This window comes from Rousettus aegyptiacus, unplaced genomic scaffold, assembly GCF_014176215.1.
Source record: "Rousettus aegyptiacus isolate mRouAeg1 unplaced genomic scaffold, mRouAeg1.p scaffold_m13_p_2, whole genome shotgun sequence".
Classification (NCBI taxonomy): Eukaryota; Metazoa; Chordata; class Mammalia; order Chiroptera; family Pteropodidae; genus Rousettus; species Rousettus aegyptiacus.
Genome location: NW_023416295.1, coordinates 153,499,607 through 153,527,571, shown reverse-complemented (window position 1 = coordinate 153,527,571; position 27,965 = coordinate 153,499,607). Strand labels below are relative to the sequence as shown.

The 27,965-nt window shown below is 40.4% G+C and overlaps 1 protein-coding gene across 5 annotated transcripts in view; it reads left to right on the top strand.

Annotated features, from left to right (window-relative positions):
• The window catches only part of ETV6 (ETS variant transcription factor 6), a 210,097-nt gene that overhangs the window by 18,376 nt on the left and 163,756 nt on the right, over positions 1-27,965 (top strand). The window contains exon 1 of one of the 5 annotated variants that reach the window (XM_036237041.1): positions 995-27,965. The exons of the other annotated variants lie outside the window; for them this stretch is intronic. The gene's annotated coding sequence lies outside the window, so the exon portion shown is untranslated. Of the gene's footprint in view, positions 1-994 lie in introns of those variants that run through there. 5 annotated transcript variants of the gene reach the window in all.

The window sequence follows — 27,965 nt, the reverse complement described above, 5'->3', positions numbered from 1 at the left end:
AGTAAAAGCTTAAAAGTTATTCTTTTCTTTGTAATTTACATAGGTCTCGTTCAGTTTGGGTAAGAAATTCAGTTTAAATGTACAACTTTTTAAAATAGTGGCCTTGGAAATTATTATAATTATTGCTTTAATTTCAACAACCAGTAATTTCTGTATGTTAAGAGTTTTAATGTTTATGCTGCATTACTGTACAGTATTAGAGTATTGGGAATGATAATTTTCTCATTTTATAGCAGAATTTACAGTGTGTGCTGTGCTGTATTTAAGTAGTTAAACTGCATTTCTTTAAATAGACTTTCCTATTCAGACTCTTACTGAGATAGCCATATTCTTTGACCCTTTATTACGATCCACGTGTAAGGTTTTTCTGTATAAGGGCAGTTGCCTTCTGTTTGCAACATACCCTGTTCTGGGAAGAGGTGGGAGGAGTTGAGGGAATTCTGTTTGAGTTGCCATACCCCACCAAAGAGCAGCATCATTTAGGAATGAAAACAGAGTTCTCACTCTTCTAAAAATAATGGGGAGAAGACTTAGGGAGGTGGCTTATGGGATCAGTTGTAAGAGGGTGCTAGCCATACATACTAATTCCCCTTTGCAAATGAGAAGTAGTTTTTAATAGCTTTAAAATGGTCAGGTAAATAGGTGAAATTTTATTCCACAGAAAGCATGATACTTCTGTAACTATTATATTTTGCGACTTGCCTTGTAGGGTTGCAAACATGTTCTTTTCAGGATTTTAACCATGTATAATAAGACAAATAGCCATTAGCATTTTATTAAAACCATGTTGACTTTTTGGAGTGGGATAGGTGGAAGGAGCAAGGACTGTGGGTTGTTCTTTCTTTTCCTTATCTGTTTTGCTCCTAGGAAGTGATGAGAACAACTAGCACCTTAAAGGTTATTGGAGATTTCTCCCTCCCAGGACCCCTGCCCCTGCCTGCATCCTGGTGGTTCTGCAGAGGAAGAGAGGAGAAAGACTTTGATTTTTTTTTTTTTTTTTTTTTTTTTTTTTTAGACCTCAGTGTTAGCCTCCACAGCAATTCCAAAACAATGAGGACATACCAACTCAGACTTGGCAATCCAGTGGGGTTTAGTGGTTGGGGTAGAAAATTGGGATTTTCTCAAGATTGCTGCTATAGTCCGAGAGTTGTTTAGTAGGGGTTCGAATTGGAATCTCTGTTTCTTTGACTCTTTCGTCAAACCTAGGTTTTCTGTACAGGACTCTGGGTCCCCTGTCACAATGATAAAGGATTAGAATGAGCAGCGTCATATCTATCAATTGTGACTGCTGAGCACCTGTAATTCAGAAGATAGTCATTAGAAGCACAGAATTTAGACATCTAGAGCTACAGTTTTGAGGAATTTCAGACTAAGGCCCAAACTAGAACCCAGGTCTTCCAACTACCAGCTAGCTTATTGATTTTAGATGCAGGAGTTGATTTTATTTACTTTAGGTTGACTTTTCAAAATAATAGATCAGTTCAGGTCAAATCACTTTAATTAGTGGGATTTTTTTTTTTTTTTTTTTAAATCAACTGGGTGAACTGAGTGACCATATCCGCTTTCCAGTTGGGTGTCTTTTGATCTATAAAGAAAACCACAGACTCAAAGTCTTGAATGCTTCATGTTTGGATTATTATTATTATTTTTTTAACTCAAAATGAATTAAGGACAGTGGAATAGGAAATAGACCATATACATAACACACCGTCGGCTCCCCTGTCTCACCACCTGCCCTCCCATTGGATGTTTCAGGCCTCGTTTCAAGGTGAGAGGTTAGTTCTAGCCCCTTGATCACCCTGTTTCCTTCTGCTAAAAAATTGGGATCATGAGGTTTTTATTTTACAGTGCACTTTGACTATGAAAAGGAACCAATTCCCAACCCAAACCAAATCGCCTCTGAGATCCTGTTAAACAGCAAATGCCCTGAGCACCAGTTTATGAAAATGCCTTTCTAGGAGGAGCGCAAAGCATTTCATCCTCCAAATAAAATCTATCTGCTCGCACTTAGATTGTTTGAAGGCAGATGGTAGGCAATTGAAACCGAGAGGCAAGCTGGCAAAAAGAAAAATAAAACCACAAATATCTGTACATGAAGGTGATCTACGCTCTTGCCAAACCCCCTCCTAACTTCGTTAACACAGCAGTGTAGCAATTAAGTAACATGGGAACTCAAACTCATATGGCTAATACAATTGTCCTCAGTTAATGGGGTGAAACAGAGCTTGCCTATAATATACAGTGCTATTCACCAAAATGCAGAGCTAAAGGAGAGTTAAGAGGGAATCAGCAGGATAGCCCATAAACCATGCTAGCCATGGCAGACGGCCGCCTTATTGAAGTCTTAGTGACCTTCACCACATGCTAACAGTGGGGTCACTGGTATGACATGTTTGCCGTTACAGAGTTGGTGTATCTTAAGGAAAGAACCACTCAGCAGTATTGAGCTTCAGCTTGTAAGTAAAACATCCTTGGGGTGAGGGAAGGAAGACGGTGAGCAGAATCCCTCAGAACGTTAGAAGAGTCCATTGCAGTCGTTTTGTGGGAAACCCCGAATTAGCTAGGAATGAAAGTTATTGCCATCTTACTGCTGTGGGGATGCCGTGTGATGAAAAAGCCCTCTCTGTTCCCTCAGCCTTTTCACTGACTGAAGGACTTTCCAGACTTTAAAATCTGGCACTTCTCACTAACCTTGAACTTGAACATTCAGTGACAGAAGGGAAAGGGAGTGTTTCAGCTGCCGGAGCTGGGCGTTTGTGTGGCTGCTCCCTCAGCAGGCCATTTGTGGCTCTGATGGTGCCAAGCCATGGTGTTCTGAGGGCGTGTGCATCGGAGGGTGTTGATCCAGACTGCGGAAGGGGCAGCTTTCTGAGCAGGTGGGCGTGGTGGATGAGGAGGGGATGTGGTGGGGCAGGATGTGGGATGAGTTTACAGTGCTGAGAAACAATCCTGGGATGTCCGAGAGGAAGAAAGTGTAGATGGCTACTGGGAGTGGGCCAATGTAGGAGAGAGGCTCATACTGCCAACCAGAATAAAGGAAAGGCTCTCTTAGTATCAGGAGGAAACCATCGTTAGTATATTAAACCTTTTGCTGCCTAGGTGACCGAGGGAAGACTTGGAAGAGTTCATTATGCGAAATGGCAGTAAAATCAGGTCTAAACCTTGAACTTTTAGTCATACAAAGTTTAAATATGAGGTGTCTGAGGAGGAGTAATTAGAGGAAAAGTATATTGGGTGGAAGAATGTATTCCTTCAAAAATTAATAGTTTTTTCTGCCCACGTCCTCCAAATTTTATAGCTGTAGTTATCTCCAATACATCAGTTTATCTCTTACATAAGAGAGCTTGTCTCATTTTTTGCCATATTCTATTTTCAATTGTCTTCTTGCTTAACAGTTCCATATTTGAGCCTGTCCAGGTATTGCCAGTGACTATCTTTAGAATGATCTTTTTCCCTTTTCCCCAGCCCAGTCAGCCGATGTCCCACGGTCTCCAAACTGGGAGTTGGCAGTGGTTCATGACTGTTGTGAGTGAAGTTCAGTAATAAGACTCAGGAATGGGATGGCCACGTTGTGGAATTTGGTTGAAGCAGGTGTAGCCTTTATTCCTCTGCCAATGCAAACTTATCCCAGAGAATTTTTATTTACCCCGACAGAGAGTCCTCCATGCCTCCTTCAACTCTAAGGCACAAGTTAACTGCTTTGTATATTTAGTTGTTGTACGCCTTTGGGCCCTGCAGCCCACCCCAGCAAGGACAATGCTAGGAATCTAGCAAACAATAAAGAGCATGTGCTCGCGTGGCCAGGTCATTAGCTTCCTTCCTTTTCCCTCAGTTTTTGTGAAGTTCTTGCTTGTTAGTCCCATAGGCCAGGGGACATAGCCATATAAAATGCCAGAGGATGTTCAGATGGGCGTGTGGAGGAAGAGGGAAAGCGGGAATTCTGGGCCAGAGAGCAGATGGCCGCCTGGTGACCCACAAAGGGAAGCTCAGACTTTTAAAGTGAAAAATAATCATAGTATTTTCTTTTGTGCATGGTTTTCATTAAGCGATATCATGGCTCCAAGTTGGAGAGTTCCAAAAGCCGGCATAGGGTACCTGCCCTCAAGGGTTTACAGCCCAAAGAGGAGACAGTGTTTTTAATGTAATAATGACGTGCAGAAAACAGCTCGAGAAAATGGAAACACCCTTTAGTTCGGCACCTTCTGTGGCCTTGCTAAAGTGTGTGTGCTGTGGCTCAGGGCCTAGGGGATTTTTTTAGGTTTGTTTTTGGTGTTTTCCCCATGATGACCTGCTTGTGCAACCCTGCATTGGAAGCCAGCTGCTTCCTGCTTCTCTCTTCCAGGAGAGCATGAATGTCCATCTCCCGGAGTGATGATGGAGGCGAGGTGGGTGGGGAGGGACACAGCTCGGCTCCCACTCTCTCACTGCTCGCGTGTCCTCCAGGAGCCAGGGACCAGGCCCTGGCGGCTGTGTCCCTGCCTCACCCAGTGTGGTGGGGAACCTGGCGGCAATCTGATGAGGGCCTCAGCCCTCGTGTTTCCGGGAAGCTGCAGCCTCCATTCAACACTCACTGAAGGCATTGAATGCGTTATAGGATGGGTAGGCACAGCTGGGCCTTCCTCAGCTCCCCACGGCAGGCCTTGCCTCTTCGCACATACATATTTATTAATAGTTATAGACCTAACAGTAGCCACAATGGTGAGCCTAGTTCTCTAACCCATGAAACTTTATTATCACTGGGATGTTTTTTGCCCCAAAGCACCTGCAGCTCCCAGGCGTTTTTCCGTGGATCTCAGAATTACTCAAGTAGAAAACCTTCAGAGAGGACCTTATAGAGATCACCATTTATACTTCTGCTATAAAGGACAGAAATAAAGGAAGCAAGCAAGCAAGCAAGTAAACAAACAAAAAACCCTTGGAAGTCCATTAGTCATAGTAATTTATATTTGAAAAGTATTATAAATCACTAAACAGGAGCATCTGTATGTTTCAGACTTTTTAAAAATTCACTCCCCCAAACTTCACGAGATAGCCCTCTAAAGTTAGCTAGCACATGTTGTGCATTCAAAGGAAACGTTAATTTGAAGCTGAAGACATGGGGCCTTTTTCCCCCTAGAGGAAAGTAGTTAAGAAGAGGCTCTGTGTACCTAGTAATGGTTAAATGAAACAACAAACACAAAAGTCACTGAAGGCAAGTTGAAAGTTCCTGTCTCGTTCCTTGCTCTGCCTTTCTTGCCAGTCTATGGCCATGTTCACATCACTTTCCTGGTTAGTTCGAAATGGCAGGCTGGGTGGCAGCTTTGGCGATGACTACAGATGGTCATTAGGGACTGGGAGCTGCCCAGTGGGCATTGTGATGGAGCACATGAGCCTTATGCTTTTTCTTAGTCTACTCTCAGCTTGGAAATGCAGGAGCTGTCGTGGCGCTACCCCATCTGCCTCTCCCTCCCCAGAATCGTCATGCTTTCCCAAACTGCCCCAGGAATTCCCTCTACCCTCAGGTGAAAGCCCAGCTAACTCTGACAAGGCCCTGAAGCCCTGTGTGATCCGGCCTTGCTTACCTGTCTGGCCCTGTCCCTTGCTGCTTATCCTGAGTCCCTTTTTCCACACCAATGCCTCAGGAGTCGACAAAGGTACCATCCTCTCCTCTCCTGGTCTCTGCACATGCCACTCCCTCTTTCTGAAACACTCCTTCCATCTTTCTTCTTCTAACCAACTACTTATCCTCAGTTCTCCCCAGGAGCCTTGTCCTGGATTTCCTAAGTCCGGATGAGATGTCTGTCCTTATCCTGTACCCTGGTAACACCCATTTTGAAACTTCTGTAGCATTATCTTGTATTTGGCTGTTTGTATCCATCACTTAGCAATAAGCCCATTAAGTCAAGCCCTTTCTTGGTCCTATATCCAATGCTGTGGCTTGCGACCACAGCGTTGGGTATGGAGCTGGTGCTCCATAAATATTTGTTGAATGAAGGAACATGTAGAAAACAGAATGTGATCTTAGATTAAGTTTGTGTTTGGCTCAGTGTGGGATGCTCTACCAATCCTTATCAGTCCATGAGACTCTATGGGACTGTTAGCTCAGGGTAATGCATATCTGCAGTATTGTCAGAGGTAGTCGGGTTGCTGGCAGTTTGCTTCTGCAGAGAACAACATGGATTTTTAAATTTTAATTGTGAATTCAGAATCTTGAGTTATACACGAGCTGCAGTGGTTTGGTTTTTAAATTGAGTTTCTGCTTATTGTTTAATCCAAACCAAATCAACGAAAGGAATGTCTCTCTTATCATTTGCTCTACCCTGCAAAGACTCTGTGGCTCACTTGACTGTTCCTGTAAGACAGGAAAAGCGATCATAGATCAATTCTAGTTGCTGCCTCTGAAAAAAAGAGAGGAAGATAGATGGGTCTGGCTTTGTGAGGAACCTTCCCTCTCCCTCTGCCCTCCTCCTCTCTCTCCCTCTGCCAGTAATTACAAAGCTGAACTGAAGTGCTACTAAGAATCCAAGTTCTTTCTTGGCTCTGAATAAGAGAACATAGAATCTAGAAGCTTTGGAAATATATACACACTTATGTATATATGCATAGTATACATATAGACATACACACACGTGCACTCATATACATGCATATGCATACATACACACTGTCTGCCTCTGACCTGAAAAGATGGCCCTACATGCAGATCTGTTTATTTTTTTCTTAAACAGACAGCTAGATTTATGTTTGTCTGAATCTTTCTTGGGCAGTGTACTGGGATGTAGCTAACGCAACATGGGACATGGAGTCTTATGACTTGGACTAATTGAACAAATGCAAAACACCTGTAATGTGGTAGCTGCTATTGGAATTAATCATGGTAGAGACAAGACCTCTGATTCAAGAGGTTCGCTCTATAATAGGGTCAAGGTGGTGCCACTTACTCTGTAACTTAGGGGACAAAATGTCTCTCAGTGTAGCCACCCAGCCCATTTGACCCCCCTGGCTGAGGTAAGTGCCCGCCACCCCTAGCCCATTCCCCTGCACTCCACAGTCCTTCGTGCAGTCTGCTGGGGCACTTTGCTCCTCACCGTAAGCATCGTTTGCTTTGGTACCTGCACCCGTGCCAGCCTCTTCTGTACAAAGAGCCACATCGTGCCCATCTCTGTATTCCCAGTGCCCACGTACAATGTTTAGCACACGACACGTGATAGACATGCCTTGCCAAATAAATTAAAGAACGAGGTTTATGAATGACCAAGTACCACACATAACATGTTATTACTATAAGGCGACAGAGCAAGAAGAGTTGCTTGGAGACTCTGGAGGCTGGAGGAGATCCTGCCACACCCAGCCCCTATTTTAAGACTGCAAACGTGTGCCGCTTTTTACCACAGATGCTGGTACACTGTGGAAGTCTGTTTGATCAGCAATCAAGGTAAAGAAACTTCTTGAGGTCAGGGAGGTAGCCTGCCCGTGGGCTTAACCTGGAGGTTAGCATATGGTTTCATTAGCTAACAAAACTAACAGATCTAGGTGGTTGGCAGCGAGAGGCTTATTCTGACGTTTCACGCCATGTTCTCCACAACTCACATGGCGGCACCTTCTTCCGCCCGGTTTCCTCTCCCCTCAGACAGAAGCGTGTTTCTCCTTTTCTTGGAATTGTCCATTTTCTGCTCTGTTGTTGTTGTCCATATAAGTTAGAGAATTAATAGGAGTTATTCAAACATTGGTATTGAAAAGAAATGTTATGTCTGTGATGGTGCTGGTGTTGGTGATGATGGTCATGGTGATTTTGCTGGTGTTGGTGTTATTGGTGTAGTGACGATGGTGTTTTTGTATTGGTAGTAGTGGTGATGGTCGTGATGGTGGCAGTGATGGTGGTGGTGGTGGTGATGGTGGTGGTGGTGGTGTGTGTATGTGTCTGTGTGTGTGCAAAATCTTCAACATAGTCTGAATGTGTGGGAAATAAGGGGTAAGCACTTTGAGGAAGAGATCATGCTTGAAGGATTATTTTTTTCTCTTTCCCCACTCTTTGGCTGTCAGCTTTGAATTCAAAGTAAGGTCAGGTGGTTGAAAAGAAACAGCCACTCTCAGCAGTTCTATACAGGGCTCTAGGTAGAATAAGTTATTAGTCCTTGATGAATGAGCGAATGGATGGGTGAATGGTTACATTTTTGAGAGTGAACATTCCCTCTTGAGTAAAGCTTGGTAATTCTTCCCACGGAGTCTTTTTTCATGCCTTTCCTAGTGTCTGCAGGCTGTGATAGTGATGACCTCCTCCCTCCTTGTGCAATTGCCACAAAGTTCACTTAGGGCACGTTAAATGATCTTGGTGTTTCTCCAATCGATAAATAAATACTTTAAAATGGGGCCATCATGGGATCTGACCGAATTTATTCTTGTCATTCTGTGATTCTCTCCTCTCCTCTCCTCTCACAGGGAAATGGCACACTTAGGAAGAATTTCCCTTGTTGGTAACATTTGATGATTTGTACCTTTCATAGACCATGTCTCTCTCCTGGCCTCAGAGCTAGAGAAATGGACAGTTTCTTACTTTGAAACGCGCTCGTTCTAGGGTCTGCGATCAGTTGAGGAGAGTGACCACACTCCTCTTGGCATCCATCATTATGACATCCCTGGTTTCACACGTCTTATCATATGTCTCTTCTCAAGTTCACAAATCTCTTTTCATTGATTTCATTTTAGTTGGCATCATGATGTAGGTGGGACGAGCACTTGGCTGGGAATTAGGACTAGCTGTTCCCTTGGATGAGATACTCATCACTCCTGGTTTGTAGTTTTCTCCTCTGTAAAAGTTGAGACATCCAGCTTGATAATTCTGTAGCAGTAAGGGCATTTTGACCTCTGAAGGCTGAAAGGATGCAGGTGGGATTTCAATCTTTCATGTTTCATGCTTTCTGAGAGCATTTTTGTCAGCTATTGGAATGATGAGTCGAAAACGCCTGTGTTCCCATGAGAACCAAAGGGAACTACACTGGCCTTTTCAGGTGGTAGCTGCTGGGATAGAAACCCTACAATGGTTGGGGGCAATCAGTTAATTTTAGGTCTATAAATAATAAGCTAGAAACCAAATTGTAAAATTGACCCATGCATATTATTTAATATCATCATTGTTTATATTTTCTTAAAAATTTCTAAGCTACTTCTGATGGTGTATTTTTTGCTTTCTTTGTATTTTTTTGGTTGAGGACCCCTTTTCCCCTTAGTGGTAGTGCTGTAACTGACCTCATCCCAAAAGGTTCATATTACATGTCCAACTAAAACAGACTGCATTAGGACAAGCATCTCTTGTAGAATTTGACTCAACCTTAGTACATTGATTTTCTTGCAGCCAGGGATTAACACTGTCCATTGAAGACTCATGTGAGGGGAAGAACAGATAGCAAAGTGTTTGTTAAAATGATGGACTGTCCTTATTTCGCCTTCCGGCAGTAACTTGGAAACTAATTAGAGCATTTCCCCAATGGTGTTGATGATCTACTTCTCCTCCCGGCTATAATTTGAGCACTCCTGTGGTCTCTTAGACAGTTGTACCACGTGTCAGGACCTGGCCATAAAGCACCTGCCCATCTCTCCATTTTTCTAGCCTGCTTCCCTTGAGTAGAAAAATGCTAAGAGTGGTTTGCTCCTTCAAGTGAACCTCAGACCTTTTAATTCAGACTTCTTGTTTTAAAATTTTTTTTTTTTTTTTTTTTTTTTTATACTCCTCTGTGATGCTCTGTGCTTTCTGCGTTTCAAAATCTTCTTTCCTTTTGGATCCCAAGGCCGGCAAGGAAAATGCGCTTCATCTTTAATACCATACATGGGGAGTTAGGAGACTGTAAGGCCTTCAAAGTCTTGTCCACACTTTCTGGCAGCACAGGAACAAAGCTGACCTTTTCTCTGGAAGCCTGCTAGGCCAGGCTCTCTTCTCTGCATCCCATTGAGTCCAGACTTAATTTCTTTTTAATACGGCTGGTGTACTTGCCACATGGATAGAGGATAAAAATGATCTGCGTGACTGCACAGTAGCTGTAGGCCACGTGTTTCTGGATTCCACAGTGGCTGAGACACCATCAAGTTCATTGAGTTTCTCTGTTTTTCAGGATAATTTTTGTTTGGCTCATATAATGATTAGCAGACACAGCCCCACCTTTTCTTATAATGTGCTAAAGATTTGGGTTCTATGGCCTTAGACAGTCATTTACATAGTTAAAGTTAGCTATTAACACATTTTAGTCAAATTTTATGCCCTTTTCTGGTGTGTTCCTGGCATTTTTTGTTTTCGTATATCATAAGCCACAAAGTCCAGTGACTTGTATGGGATAATACAGAAAATCAGGATGTGAATCTGAAATTAGGAACAAAAGTTCCTAACTGTATGATGCTCATTTTCACTACTGGCTACAGGCTTCAGGCCACAGTTCAATGAGTACATCTACATGGAATATTTTTGTTTATACTTTGATTGTCAAGTCTAATTGTTTTAGTTTTAAAAGATTCTGCCTAATTAGATTCAGTAATTCTTACTGGACATAACTCAAAATTTGTTTGAATTTCTGCAAGATAGTTTTAATTTCACATTTCACAGATAACACATAGACTTAGCCACACTTTTCTTGCCTCCACTAGAAGCAAGATATTTAGATTACAGTGCAACTAATGTAAATTAAAAATGTAACAAGAACTCTAATAAATGAATTTATCTATTCTTTCTTGAGAAATTCATTCATTCATTCATTCATTGATCCAATTTTAGCCATGCTGTATAAACCACTAGACTGTATTACTTTCTAACATATATAGATTAAGGCTACTAGGAAAGAGGAAAGGGGCCTCAGCTCTCCTTTAGGATTCCTTTCTAAGTCTGGCTATACTTTCTGTAACTCTGTGTCTCAAGTGAGGGCAGGCTGTGAATCTGAATTTAAAGTTTGTTTTCTAAGAAATGTCATCAGCATGTAAGCTCAGAAACCTATTGCCAATGAAACATTCCCTAAAGAATTGTTGTTACTTTTTTCTTAAATTACTGGTTTTCTTGTGGAATTTCATACAATAATATGTACTTCATAAAGTTGTCTCTTAAACTTCCCTACTTAGCCACTTTTTTTGGAAGATGTATTTCTTTAATTACTCTATGAGTGTGTGCACAAAGACAAAAGCCTGACCCTCTTAATTATAAAATTAACTATAATTCTGCAGATGCATATTGCCACATGGGTGGAAGATAAGAGTGGTCATTTGTCACAGACATTGACAACTGAGTCAAAAATGCACATAGGAAGTTTTAGAAACAGTGTGATCAATTAATTCCACTTATTTTTCTTTTAATATTTATACAAGATGAAAGTAACCATCATATGTACATCTAAAAATTCAAAAAGTACAATATAATATAAATGATAAAGCAGGTTTTTTTTCATGGATGTCTTCTCATCCATTGAATGACTTGAATCATTGCTAATTTGATACACTGAATGATGAATGAGCATCTAGTTTTATGTAGCTTTATTTTTTAAAAAAGTCTTTTTTCCCCTTTAATATATTACTTAGAAAAGCTTTCTCACCCCTAGGATCAAATAAATGTTCAGTTAAATATATGGAATATTACCTGTTTCATTTCTCTATTTAGGTTTTAAGATTTCATTAGAAAAATTTCCACACATACGCAAAAATAAAGAGGACAGTATAATGAACTCTATATATTTACCGCTTGGCTTCAGCAGTTATCAATACATGACCAATCTTGTTCTGTCTATATCTTACCACACTTCTCACTCCTTTCCGACCCTATTATTTTGACATATAAATCCCTGTCCCTCATACAATGTCATCTATAAATACTTAAGTGTATGTTTTTAATAGACTTAAAAAAAAGTGCCATTATCATACCTAACAAAGCTAACAATAGTTCCTTGATATTATCTAATTACTGTCTAGAGTTCAGATATACCTAGTGTTTTCAGCATTGAGGATGCATCCTTTAAAAGTAAGGGCTATTAGGTTTTGAACCTGTGAGCCAATATTTTATAGAATGTGAGGAAACCTACAAAAATAAATAATATAAAAACAAGATTATGTCTACTAACCATGAGTGCTCTGAAACAAACACAATGGGTAATATGAAAGAGAATGACCCAGGTGAGGTGGGGCTGTTCCAGGTAGGGTGGTTAGGGAAGTACTGAGTGGGTGTCATGGGAGCTGAGACAGGATGAAGTCAAGGAAGGGGTGGGGGCAGCTTCCCAGGCAGTCGGAGAGATCTGTCAGTGTTCTAAGTTTTGTGGGCCCAGGGGAGTGCATCATCTAACCAAGCAGACTTTTTTCACTGTTAATGCTGCCTTTACTTATAGTCATTTGGAATGTGTAATTTTTGTGTTTAACTTTTTGGCAGGTTAAATAGAAAGAAATGTCAAAAACATGCTGATACTGAACTTTGTGATAATTTTTGGCTTTGTTTATCGGTTATACTTGTCCCTGGATATTGCAGAAAAAAATGACACTGAAAATTCAAAATTCAGGCTACTTAAAGACCTTTTGAAATATGCAAACTCCTAAGAGGTAGAACCTTATCTCTATAATAATAGAGCTCTAATTTCTCTAGGGCATTTTCTCTCTCTAGATTTTGGGCACTTCCTGATTGTTTCTGGGTAACATAAAAGCGACAACTTCTTTTATTTATTTTTTTTAATGACTTTTAATATTTCTTTTCTGAGTAAAAACCAGGAAGTGGGAAACTAATGTATAGAAACCAAATACGCGCACACACACACACACACACACACACGTGTATTTCATGTATATATGACTATAGATGTGGGCGAAAGGAAGGAGGGAAAGGATGCATAGAGAAGGTAGTCTTTATCAAATTTGAAAAAATGTAAAGCAAATTAGAGCGTATTCTTGTCCTAATTTTTTGTAATAAAGATAAAATGGGGTATTATGTTCATAAGGTTGAACAAAGGTTGATGATTCCAGCCTTTTTCTTCTCAGTCATTAAAAGAATTTGAAAGAAACAGTCTTTACATATACATACAAAGAGTTTGTCAGCCTTTCTTCAGACACAGCCAACCACAGTCAGACTAAACATTGGTAGATGTTTCATTTAGTTCACAGTGGTGATACTTTTTGATTCACATATTTTCTTTTTACAAGGAAATCTTCAAGGTTTCCTATTCACTGAATTTAACCTGAGTAAAATTCCATCGTGTTGTAAAACAGCTTAAAATGTTATCTCTGATTTAATTTAGAAAGTTTGTCACCATCACTTCTGAAAAAGGTTCTGGTATTTTAGGTTTAACCATCAGCTACATTAAAGTCTGTGGATAGTTTTGCAGTTTATGAAATTATTACTCCTCCTCTTTTGTCTTCCTCATCTGCCATACATCAAGGCCTTTGTGTTTGTCAGGAACTGACTTTTATATTTTTCTACCTAGTAAGTGGGGTACCAGTAGATGGGATAGGGGGTTTATAGTAGATTGTCTGTCTTTATTTACTAAACCATTCTGCAGGGCCTGGAGCTGTCAAAGGCGAACCAGGAAGTTACTGTTTACATCTGTCAGGAATTTGCTATTCTATCTCTTTTATGAACTTTGACGCCCTGCAGAGATCATTCTGCACACCTTGACTGTCAGAAGGGTCTGGGATATTTTGGAGGGGTACAGAGGTTGCATCTTAACAACGTAGTCTGCTGAGATTCTCAATGCTGTGTAGTATCTGCTTTCTTAAAATTTAAGTTTGTTTGGCAATAACTTTTTTTTTCTAATAAGGAAAAGGCTAGACACATTTCTGCATGCTCACTACTCAGTTGAGATCAGAGTGTGAGAAATCAATAAATTAAGCGAGCTAATGCACGTGAAGGACTTAGCACACTTCTGGCCATGGTAGAGTTTAATAAGTATTATCGTATTGTTGTTAATAGCAAGCCTTTATTGTGTTCCTGCATTTAAGACACTTTCAAGTGTTGTAGGGAAAGAAAAGTACCTTCAAGGAACTTGGAGCCTAATTGAGATAAGACTTATGTATAAGAAGGTAAGTAGTATCTAAAAGCAATATATAATCAATGCCAAATGCAAATGTGTTCTAAAGGAGTTCAAAAGAGGGAGAGAGTTCATCACAAACTGTAATAATGATAATAGTGACAGCAGCCAAATAATGACAAAGCCACTTGTTCAGTGCTTACCATGTACTAGATACTGTTCTAGTATTTTACAGATATTCGCTCATTTAATCTTCATGTCAGCCATGTGCGATAGGCATTTCTATTATTATTTCCCTTTTACAGATCAGGAAACTGAGGCAGGGTTTGCTAACGGACCCAGGGCTACATTGCCAAGGAAATGGTGGAGCCCCCATTAGATTCTGGGCTGCCTGCCTGAAGGAAAACTTGCATGAAGGGGGCACCTTTTGGGCAAAGGAAGCATACCACCTCACAGAGGCAGCTGATATAGACAGAGAAAATGAAAGATGCAATTTCGTGGATGTATTCAGTGCCAGTTAAAGCCATTTGTGATCAGGAAGGTAGTTGGAGAACCAGTGAATGAACTTAAGGAGAAAATAACAGGCTAAGAGGCTGGTTCTCACAGAAGAATGTGAAAGGTGTTGCAAGGCAACCACCATGGTTTGGGCTTGGGCTTCTAATCATCTCTGCTTCAGTCTTGTGGCTGTCCAGTGGTTTGTTTGATTTTCCATTAGCCTTTTCTCCCTTAGCCTTGAGGAATCAATAACTACAAAATTGCAGTCATCAGGCAGTATGAGCTCGCCGTCCGCTAGTCTTCCCAATGACTTACACAGAGCCTAAGTGCTGGTGTATAACCCGCCTTTTTAGACAATAGAAGGTAACCAGGTGGTGCCATTTTACCTTAGGGATCCCTTTGCTCTTCTCTGGATTTGGGACCTAAGAATGCAAAATCACATTTCAGAGCCATCTTGGAAACTCAGAGGAGAAGGGGTGGTGTGTAGACACCATTCCAGAAGAACTGCAGCCCCAGCTGCCCCTGGAGGCTGTGCTCTAGGTCCCCAGGGGCTAGTTAGAACAATCCTTTGTGATCACCTGGTTAAGACTGCATATATTTCTAGAACGCGGTTAGGGGATGTGACCACAATTTTCTGCTTCATGCTGATGAATCTAGGGTTTAAATACAGGCTTCAGAATAAAGTGTAAGTGTTGGTAGCTTAAAAGGGCAAACCAAGCTTCACATTAAATGACACAGGGCTCCAAAAGATGTGGGAAGGACTGGGAACAAAGGTTACTTACTACATCTATAACTCTTCTTAGACAAAGAAAATATGTGATTAAGAAATGTTTTGGCAAGATCACACTAAGATTATTTCCTGGGAAGAAGGCCCAGGACTCAGTAAGGCAGGAAAACGTGGGATGTTTGGTGGGGTTGTGGAAGGAGAATAAAGTATGGAGGTAGAGAGAAGTAAGGGGAGGGAGGTGCCATAACACAGTTTTGTGCTTTAAAAGACCCCCCTGCAAAAGCCGAAATAAGTAGGAGAAGGGGCCTGCTCGAAATTTAGAGACCAGACTGCAGGTGATGGGGAGGGGAGAGGAGGGCCCAAACTTTAACTCTGCTCATTAGTCACGCTTTGACTATTAAAGACACAGCACAGAACATTGACTTTTTTGTTTTACTTTTATTTTAAACCATGACTAGGTCTTCTCCAGGAAGAAAACTTGATTGTTTGCAGTCATCCTGGCATAAAAATATCCACAGTTATGCTAACGGGAAGGCTTAGGTGAGCAGAGAAAATTTGCCTTTCTCCTTCCAATATTTCACTCTCTACTTTTCATAAAAGAAGAAATAAACTGCCATCATCTGACATTTCAGGTTAGGGGCTTGGATTGAGGGTGTCCGAGAAGTAGGAGCTCTTTGCCTTGTCTTATGTGGACATTGGACATGGTTCAGTGTTCCTGCTTACCACATTTACCCCTGGGGCGCATCCTCTCCAGAATCATTTGTCTCCCACGGGGAGATTCTCCCTCCCTCGCTCCCCTTTGTCTGTTTCTCAGACATCTGCCGCACACTTTCTCTAGGGCATACTGTCCAAACCATCCGGAGAGAGCTTTGTCTGCTTTGTATAACTTCTAGAAGATAGAACTGATTGATTTTCATGGACAAAAGCAGTGATGTTCTTGCCAGAAGCTCTACATACTCATTGTCACAAGCATGAATTTATGATGCAATTTGAAAGGGTCAGACTATACCAAGATGAGATTAATGTGGTCCATGAGTGCTTTGTGGTGCTTGGGTAACCAAAGTGTATTTGGTGTTCTCTAGGGCTCCAGTTCCTCCAGCAAATGCCTAGAGGAAAAAGAGAGCTCCGTGGATTGACATTGTGACATGTGGATGCACATTTCTTGCTTCCTTTCAGTCTGTAATCTAGGCAGAGGCTGGCTGATAGAAGTCAATTAGTGGCAGAATGTGGCATGAACTGTCTTCTCTATGCCCTCCTTACTCCCTGTGGGACACCTGTTGCATAAATTCAGGCACCATGTTATTACATTCTTAAAACTTCATTTTTTTTTGTTTTGATATGGGATTTTATATGCCAAGAATTGTATTATCATAATCTTCGTGACACATTTTCTTTATAGTTTTCCTCATTTAAAGTAAGGCAACCACAAACCCATTTCCCAAAAGAAAAGGTAGGACTTTGAAAATAACCTGCGTCTGACTGGATGATGATCCTCCTACATCTCATCCCACTCTCTTTTGCCACTCAAGGTCACTAGCATCTGAGTCCTATGTGCATTGTGCCCTTACTTTCCTTTCTATATATACTTTCTTCCACTTATATGTAATCCTAAAATGGACTATGTAAAAACATAAAGCATATGCACATAAGAAGTATGCATCTATACAGATGTGTATTTAATTTTAGTCTCTTCTAACTTTATAAAAAGGGTATCAGACTATATTATAATCTTCAGGGACTTTTTACTTGACATTTGTGTTGCTGCCGTTCATCTGTATTGCTACATGTCATCGTCGTTCATTTGCTTCGTCTGCTATATAGTGTTCCATTGTTTATTCATTTATTCTCCCATTGACGGGCATACAGGTTGGTGCTAAGTTTTTTGGCTACTGCGAACATGTTTGCTACACATGTGGTACATATAGTCAGTTGTCCATGTGCGAGAGATGACTTTGTGTGTTGTGACTTCATGTTTTGGAAACCAGCAGCAGTACTCTGAGCCGGAGGAATGTTTGTGGGAAGCACAATGAAGGTAAATCCTCAGTGCTTTTTATTTCAGCTGGTGTAAAGAAGGAGCATGTAAACTTAGTATGAGATAAGACACCTTCTCTTATTTTTACTTTTTCCTCCGACCATCTTTTAGTCCTACCCAATGCTGGAACAATTCTGGGCACACAGTGAGCACTTTCTTTAAACCTGACTTCCTTGTAGTCAGTGCTCGTCGACTTTGCTTCTTCTTACTTTAAACCCTGTGATGGTAACACCAGGTTTCCCATGAGACCAGTCTTTTTTTGTGGACCACGTGTCTAATTGGGCTGGTTCTTTGCAATATGTTATCTAGCACTTACATGAACTAGGCAGGCACCATCTTAATGAAAGATAGTTCTTGCCCATAAAGAACTTCCTAGCTAATGATGAGAGGATGTGTGAAAGCTGAGAATTATAATGCATTCTGACATGTGCTGTAACACTTAGGTAATAGAGCAACGGTGCTTAACTTTCCCTGGGAGAGGAGACTTCTAAGGGTGGAAGGGAGAGAATATGTTGCATCTGATATTTGGAGAAGGAGTAAGAGTTCACAAGATAGATTAGGGAGGTGGATGGGGTAGACTATTTCAGAGAAGTTAGAGGCATGGGAGATCATGGCACACTCAGGCCCTGGCAGGTGGTTTTGACTAGAACGTGCATTGCTTGTAGTTAAGTGGAAGCAGAAGTCAAATGTGCTTGTGGTTTTGTGAGTCTGGAACAAAGTCATTTTTATTTACTCCTAGCCTCTGTCCCGCTGCAAGTCATCTGAGTCTGTGATCCTTAGTGACAACCCTGACCTTTCCCCTTCATGGCATATCCATTTGGCTCAGAAGGCAGACCTGACCCTGTTCCCAGAGTAGGGGGAAGATCTCAATTACCTCTGGTCAATGTCAGCCTGGACAGCAGAGTTTACCCAAGTTAGGATTCAGGAACAGTCTGTGGTCATGGAGTAGTGTTTTTCTCTCCAAGATCTAGACTAAAGTGACTCCATTATAGGGGCAGCAAAGTTCATGCTGGGGAAAGCCTGCCTCCTACGTCTACTGTCTTTTAGCCCCAGTGTTTTTTCTCTGCCATATCTCTGCTCACAGCTGCTTTCATATATTTGCTTTCTAGTGATGAAGCACTGGGGGAGCTACAGGGATGATGCCTCACCTGCACCCACCCATCCCTGCCCATCTGTTCTCAGAGACTCTATGGCTGGCAGTGGGAGCGATGATTTTGGGGAAGAGTACCAGAGGGGGCTGGTGGACAGCAGGCGTCTCTCTTCCCAGAGAAAACAGCTAGTCCTCTGTGGCCAATTCTCCTTCTAACTAGGGAGATTATACAGCCACTGCACACACAACACACACACTGGGAAGATCGGATGGAGTTGTATCAAATACAATTTTTATTGGAATGGATGGTGGTAGAGAAACAGAATTTACTGTGCCATGGCAAAATATGGTGTTATATTTTGGATGACTTTTCGGAAGTGTTTATTTTAGATATGCCTTAGATCTAATTTTCTTTTTTTTTTTTCTTTTTGAATCTTGTACCTGCCTCACACAGTGGTTAAGAACACAGCCTTTAAAATTTGGTAGACATGCCTGTGTTTGAACTCTACCACTCCCACATTTTAAATCTGTAACTTTTAGCATATTATTTAACCTCTGAGGCTCAGTTTCCTCAGCTGAAAAATGGGCCACTGACACTTAGCTCCTACGCTGGGTTATTGTGAGGGTTATGTGAGGTGTAATGCATGTAAAAAGTTTTATAATAACTTTTTATGGAGTTATTTGAATTTTGGACCCATATGTTGGTTTTTATAAAAAGATTAAGTTCATCTTTTAAGCTGCATCAGCCAGCTTGGTCATCTTGAGACCAAATGGGCTGTCTTCTGTCATATTTAACACATGTTTAATATCACTCAGTGCAGAGGTTAAATAGGAGGATGATCGTATACAAAGTGGGCATCTCTGACTAAAATAAACATGGCTCTATTGCTTTCAAAACGGTGCTTTAAAAATCTCCCCTGTGAAAGTTTCCAATGAAAACTCTTTTTCCATCTGGTTGTTGTCTCTGTGTTTGTTACAGCCTTCTCTCTGCTTTCGTGTATTTAGCTCTGCAAAGTCATAATCATTTATCCACATATACTTTCGTGTGTGTTTGTCCCATCTCTCTTTAGAAGACATATCCCTGCTGGCACATGGAATAAGATGTTCCCCTCCTTCTCTAAGGAAATGCTATCTTCCCTCTCCTCAAGGAGCTAGGAGAGAATTTGGCTTGACCTTCATTATGTGTCAGTTTTTTACTGTGTCTTTCTTTCCTTATCATCATGTGATTAAGAAAAGTAAACTGGGAGAATAGTCATGTAAAGATGGTGTATGTCTCTTAGTGTATGTCATCTGTAACTTCTGTATGCTGAATTTCCCCAGAATCTATACAAAGATTAGGACTGGTCCATTTGAAACATTTAATATTTTGGCATTTTCATAGATGTCAAACTGATCTATCATGAACAGAAGGTACACTGTCCTTCCTTTTCATAATGTTATCAAATCTAGCCCAAATTCAAAGGACTTTTAAGAAAATTACTATCATATGAACAGACTCTAATGAATTAAAATAGAGATTTCTCCACCATGTGTAATTTGCATTTTGAGAATTCAATAATGAAGTAGAGGATGTGGGCAGGCAGGGATAGAGCAGTGTGGGGAAAGTTGGAGACAAGAATGTTGAGGAGGTGAAGGGAACCACAGCCACGAGGCCATTGCTTTTAAGCAATTGGAATTCTTCGATCAGACGTTAGAATTTTTCTTGCTGGACACTGGCATTTGCCCTGTGTTCTCTCTTCCCTCACTGGGTCCCTGGTACCCCAGTTGAAGTAAGTTATGTATTACAGCCCTGTCTGGTTTTGCACTTCAAGGGGGTGAAATGGAAAGAATACTAACAGTGAAAACTAGAGGGAGGACTAGTTTAGTCAATGTGACCCAATACCCACCAAAGCGATCTCTCCTCAACTATTTGGTAGGTCCCATAAGATATGTAGTCAGATTTTGAGGAGGCGCCAGCTCTCGCCTTCATGCTGTACTCACTGTGACTAGTAGCCAGGTAGAGGGCATTTTGTCCTAATGGTACTTTCTCCTTATCACTCTTCCTCCAGTGCTGGGGACCGAGGGGCATCCTGAGGATCATAAGGAACCTTAGCCCCACTCCCTTTGCCCTCTGACCTGGCCAGAAGCTTTGGGGTCTCATGTGGTCAGCAGCCCTTAGCATGTTATGTTCACTTGGCCTTTTCCACAGCACTAGCGATATCTTTCTTCCTCCCAGTCATCAACTCATGGAATCTTAGAAAGAGCTTTACAGGGTCTGGCTCCTAACTCCTTCATTTTAGGGGTGAGGACCCCTGTGGCCTGAGGAGGTGAGGTGACAGGCCTACAGAGACACGTTTTGGTTAGAGTCAGAGCTAGAACGAACCGAGTTTCTGGAATTCTCGTCCAAGTCCATTTCCTTTATGTGATGCCCTTTCTCTCTTCCACTTTGCTGGGTCAGACTTAGAGAACCGCCCTGACGCTTTTAGCCAATGAACCTTGAACCTCCATGAGAAGTTTCTATAAAACCCAATTTTAAATCTTTTTTTTTTTTTTTTTTTACAAAAAAGGAGAACATATTACTCTTATAATCAGAAGAGAAAACAAAGCTCTCTTGAAGAGGTTGATGGAAAGTGAAAGCCCCACTTACCCAGCTCTTTCTACGCTGCGTTCTGAGAGAGAGGCAGTAAGTGTATATAGTAGTTTGAACACGGGCTCTGTAGCCAGCACTCGGGTGCTCAGGGGTCACGTCAGGTCTCTGCTGAAGTGACACTTTATCCATGAGGCCTTCACGGGCCACTGTTTAAAACACACACACACACACACACACACACACACACACACACACACACACACACCTGTTCGACCCTCTACAAGCAACTCTTCGTGCCTTCACGGCTTTGTTTTTCTGTATTGCATTTGTCTTTCTCTGACAAGAGAGTGTCCAATTCTAGTTGTTTTTGCTTAAAATTTTTTCCCTTTTACTATTATGTAAACTCCATGGGAACAAAGATTTTTGTCTTTTTTGCTCATTGCTGTATCCCCAGCACCCAGAGCAGTGCCTGGAACACAATAGGCAAATATTTGTTGAAACAATGGATGCATGAACTTTGGGCAAGTAACTCAGCCTTTCGGTACCTTAGTTTTCTTGTGAGTAAAACAGGGACTAAAAATAGAGCCTAGCTCATTGAGTTGCAATGAGAACTGAGGGAGTTCATTCATATAAAACACTTAGAACCAGCCAGGCACATAGTAAATGCTCATTAAAGGTTCCCTGTTATTATAATGATTATTAAATATTTGATTTCCTCACTAGACTGTTAACTCCCTGAGGGCACTGACTGTTTTTACATTCACCTTTTTATTCCTGTTAGCAACATGACTAACACGTAATTGACATTCAGTGTTTGTTAAGTAGATAAATAAATAAATCATAGAGAAATTGTAGGCAATACTTCTGTAAATATTTGTTAAATTTAAATGAATAGATTTCCTTCCTGTCTTTTTCCCCAAGCTGCAGTTGGTGAAAATGCATGAAATAATATGATTATGTTGTGCCTTAGCTCATCACATAAGCAGTGGGGCCAGTAATTTATTTTTGTTGCCATGACTTGGCTGAAATATCCTGGCGATTGACGGCCATGGCAGAAACTTGGTGGCTGATGGATGTCACCCCAGCCTGTGCAAAAAAAAAAAAAAAAAAAAAAAAAAAAAAAAAAAAAAAAAAGCTGTTACTTGAGATCTCTTCCTTTCATAGTTGGGACTTCACAGAAATGCTTCCCTGGCAAGTGGGTGCTTAGTGGAGGCTGCAGGCATATAAGCAGGCAGATGCAGGAAACGATGAAAGGAATGGGTAAGGGAGAAACAGACTCCTCTCCTCTGTTCTCAGAAAAGAGTTTAAAGGTAGTAAAAAGATTCAGCTTTTAAACTTGAGCCAGACATTTGAATTCTGTGGGCCTCACAGGTTTTTTTTTTTTCCAGTAAAATTAGAGATTGGGACTAGGTGACCTTCATGGAACCATCTTACTTTTTAAATTTCCTGATTCTGTGGAAAGTGTTTAAAAGGGCCCCAAACCGAGTAAGAATTTAAGAGCAGAGTTTTAAGTGGAGATACTGACAAAATAAAAGGGAATGTGACTGTAGGAGCATTGGGCGAGTAACTAAATGACATGTAGTGTCTGTTTGTAAGAGGAACTAGAAAATTATAGTATTTAGATAGAAAATGAACTCAGAAGCCACATCTGAACGAAAGGCTTTTCCAATCTCCGGGTTTGGCTCAGTTGATTTAACGTGAACCAAGTTGTATGTTGGCCGTCCAGTCTGGGCCTCTGATTTGTGAGCCTTTCCCATAACTAACTCCTGAGAGATTTCCCATCATGCCCATAAGGTAATGCAATTTGGCAAGAGGGTTTGGACTTTGACAAAATCTCTTGCCCAGTTTGGTTTCCAGAAAGGCTGACTTACCTAATTTGAAAATAAATTGAAAACAAAATCTTTGGTTGTTACTTGTTTGATGAAATGCCACAGAAAACTATAATTTTTTTTTTTTTCACCATTCACTCCTAAATATTTCTCCTTGGTTTACTGTTCCAGTAAGGCTAAATCACAACAGCAGTGCTATTAAATCATAGGAATCCGTGTGTGTGTGTGTGTATTTAGTACCATCTTTATCTGCCTGCATTATCAAACTTTACATTAATTTAGCTTTCTATTGCTGCATAACAAATTACCACAAAGTTAATGGTTTATAACAATACACATTTACTATCTCACAATTTCTGCGAGTCAGGAATTTGGACACAGCTAAAATAGGTTACCCACTTAGGGTCTCACAAGGCTGCAATTAATGTGTCAGCCACAGCTGTGGTCTCATCTGAGGCTTGACTGGGGCAGAATCCACTTTTGTTACCTTGTGGTGGTAGGACAAAGGGTTTCAGTTTCTTGCTTGCTGTTGGCCAGACACTGCCATCAATTCCTTAGCATGCGGACCTCCTAACACAGGCACTTCACACAAAGCGGCATGTTCCTTCAAAACTAGCAAGGAAGTTGAATGTTTTTCTGTAGCTCAGATTACTTTATGTGACCTCAGTTTTTCCCTGTTGCCCCTGTAAGGTTAAGATAGTAGTAGGGAGAACCAAGAAGCTTCAAAAAAGCTAAACAATATGTCTAAGGTTACAAAGCAGATAATGGTTGCATTAGAATAAGAATTGATTAATAAAAAGTAATATTTACTAAATATTTGCTACCTATCAGGTACCCTGTGAAGAGCTTTATGTCACTATATACTCATTCAATTCTCAGTACAGTGCTTTGAGTTAGGTATTACTGTTACTAAACTAACAGGTGGGGAAATTGAGGATTCAAAAGGTTGTATAATCTGCCCGAGGTTTATACACAGAAAGTGTACAGGTTTGAACACAGGCAGGCAGATTCCAGATGCCTCTACCATCCAGCTCTGAAGATCTTGCCGTTAGAACATAATGCTCAGAATTCTTCCTCTCTTTTGTCAGGTACTAAATCATTATAGTATTTCAAAAGGATAATTGTAATAGGTTGCTTTCCTAAAAGTGCATTAATACAATGGAAAGACAGTGTTCTTTTCTACTTGATCCAGACTTTCTCATTTTTCTGAAGACGGGGGACAAATGAAAGGAAACCAGAATTTAGTGGGATTTGCATGATTTAATAACATTTGCTGCATATGCATCTAAAAAAATCAAAATTATGAACTCCTCAAAGTTGATAGAATACAGCTTGTTCATTTTAATTTCTTTAAAATGTTTGTTTTAATTAAGCATTATGCATTTCATTATTCCACAAAATACCAATAATCTAGAAGAGGGAAACTAGGTCTACTTTATACCCTATAAAACCATTTATGTAGTTGGATCATGTTGAGAGATGTGCAAGATTTAACTTGAGTGTTAGAAACTAAAATTTTAGAATGAAATAATCTAGTTGTATGTGCATATGTGTTTCTTCCATATTTCTAGAAACCTAGAGAATTATCCTGCAAAATACTTTAAGATCTATAAATACAGAGGAAAAATAAAATACAGAGAAGTTTTTACTTTTGTTTTTATTGTTGAGTTTTTTCACGAGTAGCAGAGTGGAGCAGCTGCAGATAGATGTCAAGTGGATAGAAAAATGCCATACTGAGTCAGGTCCAGCCACACACCTGAAAGTATTATGGTCCTCCTCCTTACAGTGTCATCCAGCTGGAAGGACCTTTAGGTATACCGAGTCCCTCCTATTCATTTACTAGCAGGGATGCAAATGTGTAAGTGGGCCAAGGTCACTGTCCAACTTCCTGCATTACATGTTTATGAATTTGTCTTCCCTCAACTCATGTTGGAAATCTTACTTGAACTTACTTGTTGTTTTTTCTCCCATACTACATTTGTATTTCTTTGTATTTCTCCCATACTACATTTGTATTTCCAAGTCAGCTCAGTGCTACAGTTTTTTAGGTATGTCTCATTCTCCCCAGGCTGCTGTAGTCTGTTTTTAATCAACTTTGATCGTCTTTCAGTGCCTAGCATGAGGCTGAGACATTGGAGGAGCTCAATAAATCCCTTTTATCCACGGTTTCACTTTCCACGGTTTCAGTTATCTACAATCAGCCATAGTCCAAAAATATTAAATAGAAAATTCCAGATATTTTGAGAGAGGAAGAGAGAGAGAGAGAGAGACCACAGTCACGTAACTTTTATTATATTATATTGTTATAATTGTTCTATATTTTTCGTTATTGTTGTCAGTCTCTAACTATGCCTAATTTATAAATTAAACTTTATCATAGATATGTATGTAGAGGAAAAAAATTAGTATGTATAGGCTCTGGTACTATCCACAGATTTAGGCATCTACTGGAAGTCTCGGAACATATCCCCCATAATAAAGAGGGTACCACTGTATTGGTTGGATAGAATAAAAGTTTTTTGAATACATTCCATATACTCGTTTCTACTGTGGAAGGCAGAGATTCCAAACTCTAGTTTAAAACTTCCATTGTAACGTTTAGAGGGGGTCGAGTCCCTCATTTCAGGGATGAGAGTTGATGAACAAATTCAAGGCCACTGTATCACTATCCTTCGTGTGTCAATGTTTCTTATTTTTTAAAAATCTTTGGGGGCTCTCAGCTATCGTCTTTTTTCTACTTAAAAATACATGGTTAAAATATACATAACATAAAATTGACCATTTAACCATTTTTATGTGTACAATTCATTGTCACTAAACACAATCACATCTGTCTCCACTATCCATTTCCAGTACTTTTTCACCATCCCTAACTGAAACTCTGTGCTCATCAAACATTGACACCCCCTTCTCCCTTCCTTCTAGTCCTTGGTAACCACTTTTCTTTCTGTCCCTCTGAATAGCACTCTTCTAAGGACCTCACATATGTGGAATTATACAATATATTTGTTCTTTCATGACCAATTTATTTCAGTTCGCCTAATGTTTCGAGGTTCATCCATGTTGTAGCCTGTATGAGAATTTCATTCTTTTTAAAGTCAGCCATTGTCTTTTAGGACTCAAGAGTTTCAGTGTTTTTAGTTTTTATAGCCAGAGGTAGAGTTTTCTTACAGACCTATATCCTTGGCCTTTTCCTGGGATGAAACTTCCAAGGATATGTCCTGTCTTCCTGAGTTGTTATGCTTTGGGGAAGCTGAGTAGCAAAACTGAAGCATTTAATGTCAGTGCAACAAGTGAGCACCTAACGTGTATCAAGGGCTCTGCCTACAACCAAAGATTGCATAGTCTTTTGGAGGAGACAGCTGTATACTCAGCTAACTATAGTACCATGTGTTAAGTGCTAAAGGAGGGGCCAAAATGGATCTGCTAAGTATGCCAAGCACTGTGAGAAAAATTTAGGAAAAGTTCAAAGAGGAAGTCATATTTCAAATGGTCCTTGAGGGATCACTAGGTGTTCAAGCTAGAGAAAGAATGGATGGCATTACGTGAATAGCCTGAGCTCAGGCAAGTGAAAGAAAACACATAGTTTGTTGGAAAAATAGCAAGGAGCAGTGCTATGAATGTAGAAAACAGAGCGAGTTGGGGACATGGTGGGAAGCGAGAGGTGCTTGAACGCTATGCTGCGGAGTTTGGGGAATAGGTCACTTGTAGGCCTTATGCCACTAGAATGATCCAATTAGATCTGTAGGTTGACAGGGTGGCGGATGGATCAGAGTAAGAGTGATGGAGACTGGAGACCAGAGTGTGCAGGTAGGAGTGGGGAGGCAATGTGGTTGCAGCATTTAAGCAACAGGTGATGAGGGCCCGAACCAAGGCTGCTACAGACAAGAGTTTGCTCGTAGTCAGTGTCATCAGATATACTGACAAGAGTTCATCAGACCATGTCCACCTAGCCTGCTTTTTTATGTTCTGAAATTCTTGTAATTTCTACTCCAATTTAGAGTCCATCTTTGTAAAATTTCTGTCATGTCTGTCTTTATTGTAACCATAGTGGCAAGAAGGCATTGATTTATAAAAGACAATGGGACATGTTCCTACCTTCAGGCTTCCCATTCAATAATGTACTTTTTTTTTTGATAGTTTTTAAGAGTCTTTCATATTCTAAGTGTTGTATCTAACATATAGAAAAAGATACGACCGTTAACAGATTAGTCAAGCTATATTAGAAGTACACTCCCTCCCCCCACTCCCTGATCTCTCGGTAACAAAAGACTCAAACAAAACTTTCATACAAGTGAATAAACTTAAACTTTGAAGAACAAAGTTGAGTCAGCCTTAAAAACCATCGGCATGACCATCAGAATGCATCTAATGGTCCATAAGGAGCTTGGCTTTTCACGAAGTGCTTTGATAGTCAGCTTAATAGGAAAAGACAGTCTCTGCCCGTGTGCGGTTTATAGTCGAATTGTAAAATGTCAGACATTACTCTGGAAAATTAGAAAAAATGAATTCAGTCAGTGCTCTTAAAAAGTGATGTGTCATGAGGGCCCCAAACATTCACATGCAGAAAGGGAAAATACTACTTAGTACAAGTATTGAAAGAAAATACCCAGGCGTCATTAGTTGACTAAAAGCTGGGTGAGGAAAAAGTGCTGAAATATACTAAAAATAATATGGTTTCAAGGAAAATAACCCTTTCGCTAACCTTTGCATTAGTCAGTTCCTTATTAGAGTATTTTTTCCTGTTTTAGTCACACTTTAAAAGAGTATGTATAAATATAGAAGATCAAGAGAAGTGTGATAAAAATAATTTAAGGTGTAGAACATCGGTTTTAAAAGAAAAGATCAGAGAAATTTGGGGATTAAAACAGGCTGACTTAGTTATCTTCAACAACAACAACAACAAAAATTTAAAAGAATATTTATGGTCCAGCCAATGTGAATGTACCAAGAAGTTCAGAACTGATGCTCTACCCTTAATCTAGTGGCCAGATTTTCATTATGCAAATGACTGATCAATTTTTTAAAAATTTCCCAAGAACACTAAGTGAAAGGAAGTGCATGCTAAGTTGTGGGAGGTATTTTGAATGATCCACAGAGCTTAGCAGAGTGCCTTGTAACTAACTACGCCCTGGGACATGAGGAGTCTCCTTCCTGGAGGTTGAGAGGGCTGAGCTGAAGGAGTCTGGGCTGAATGATCTCCACGTGTAATTCCTTTCCATTCTAAGAGTGGAAGGAAACTTTAGGAAGAGATAGGTTGCTGACTGCCCT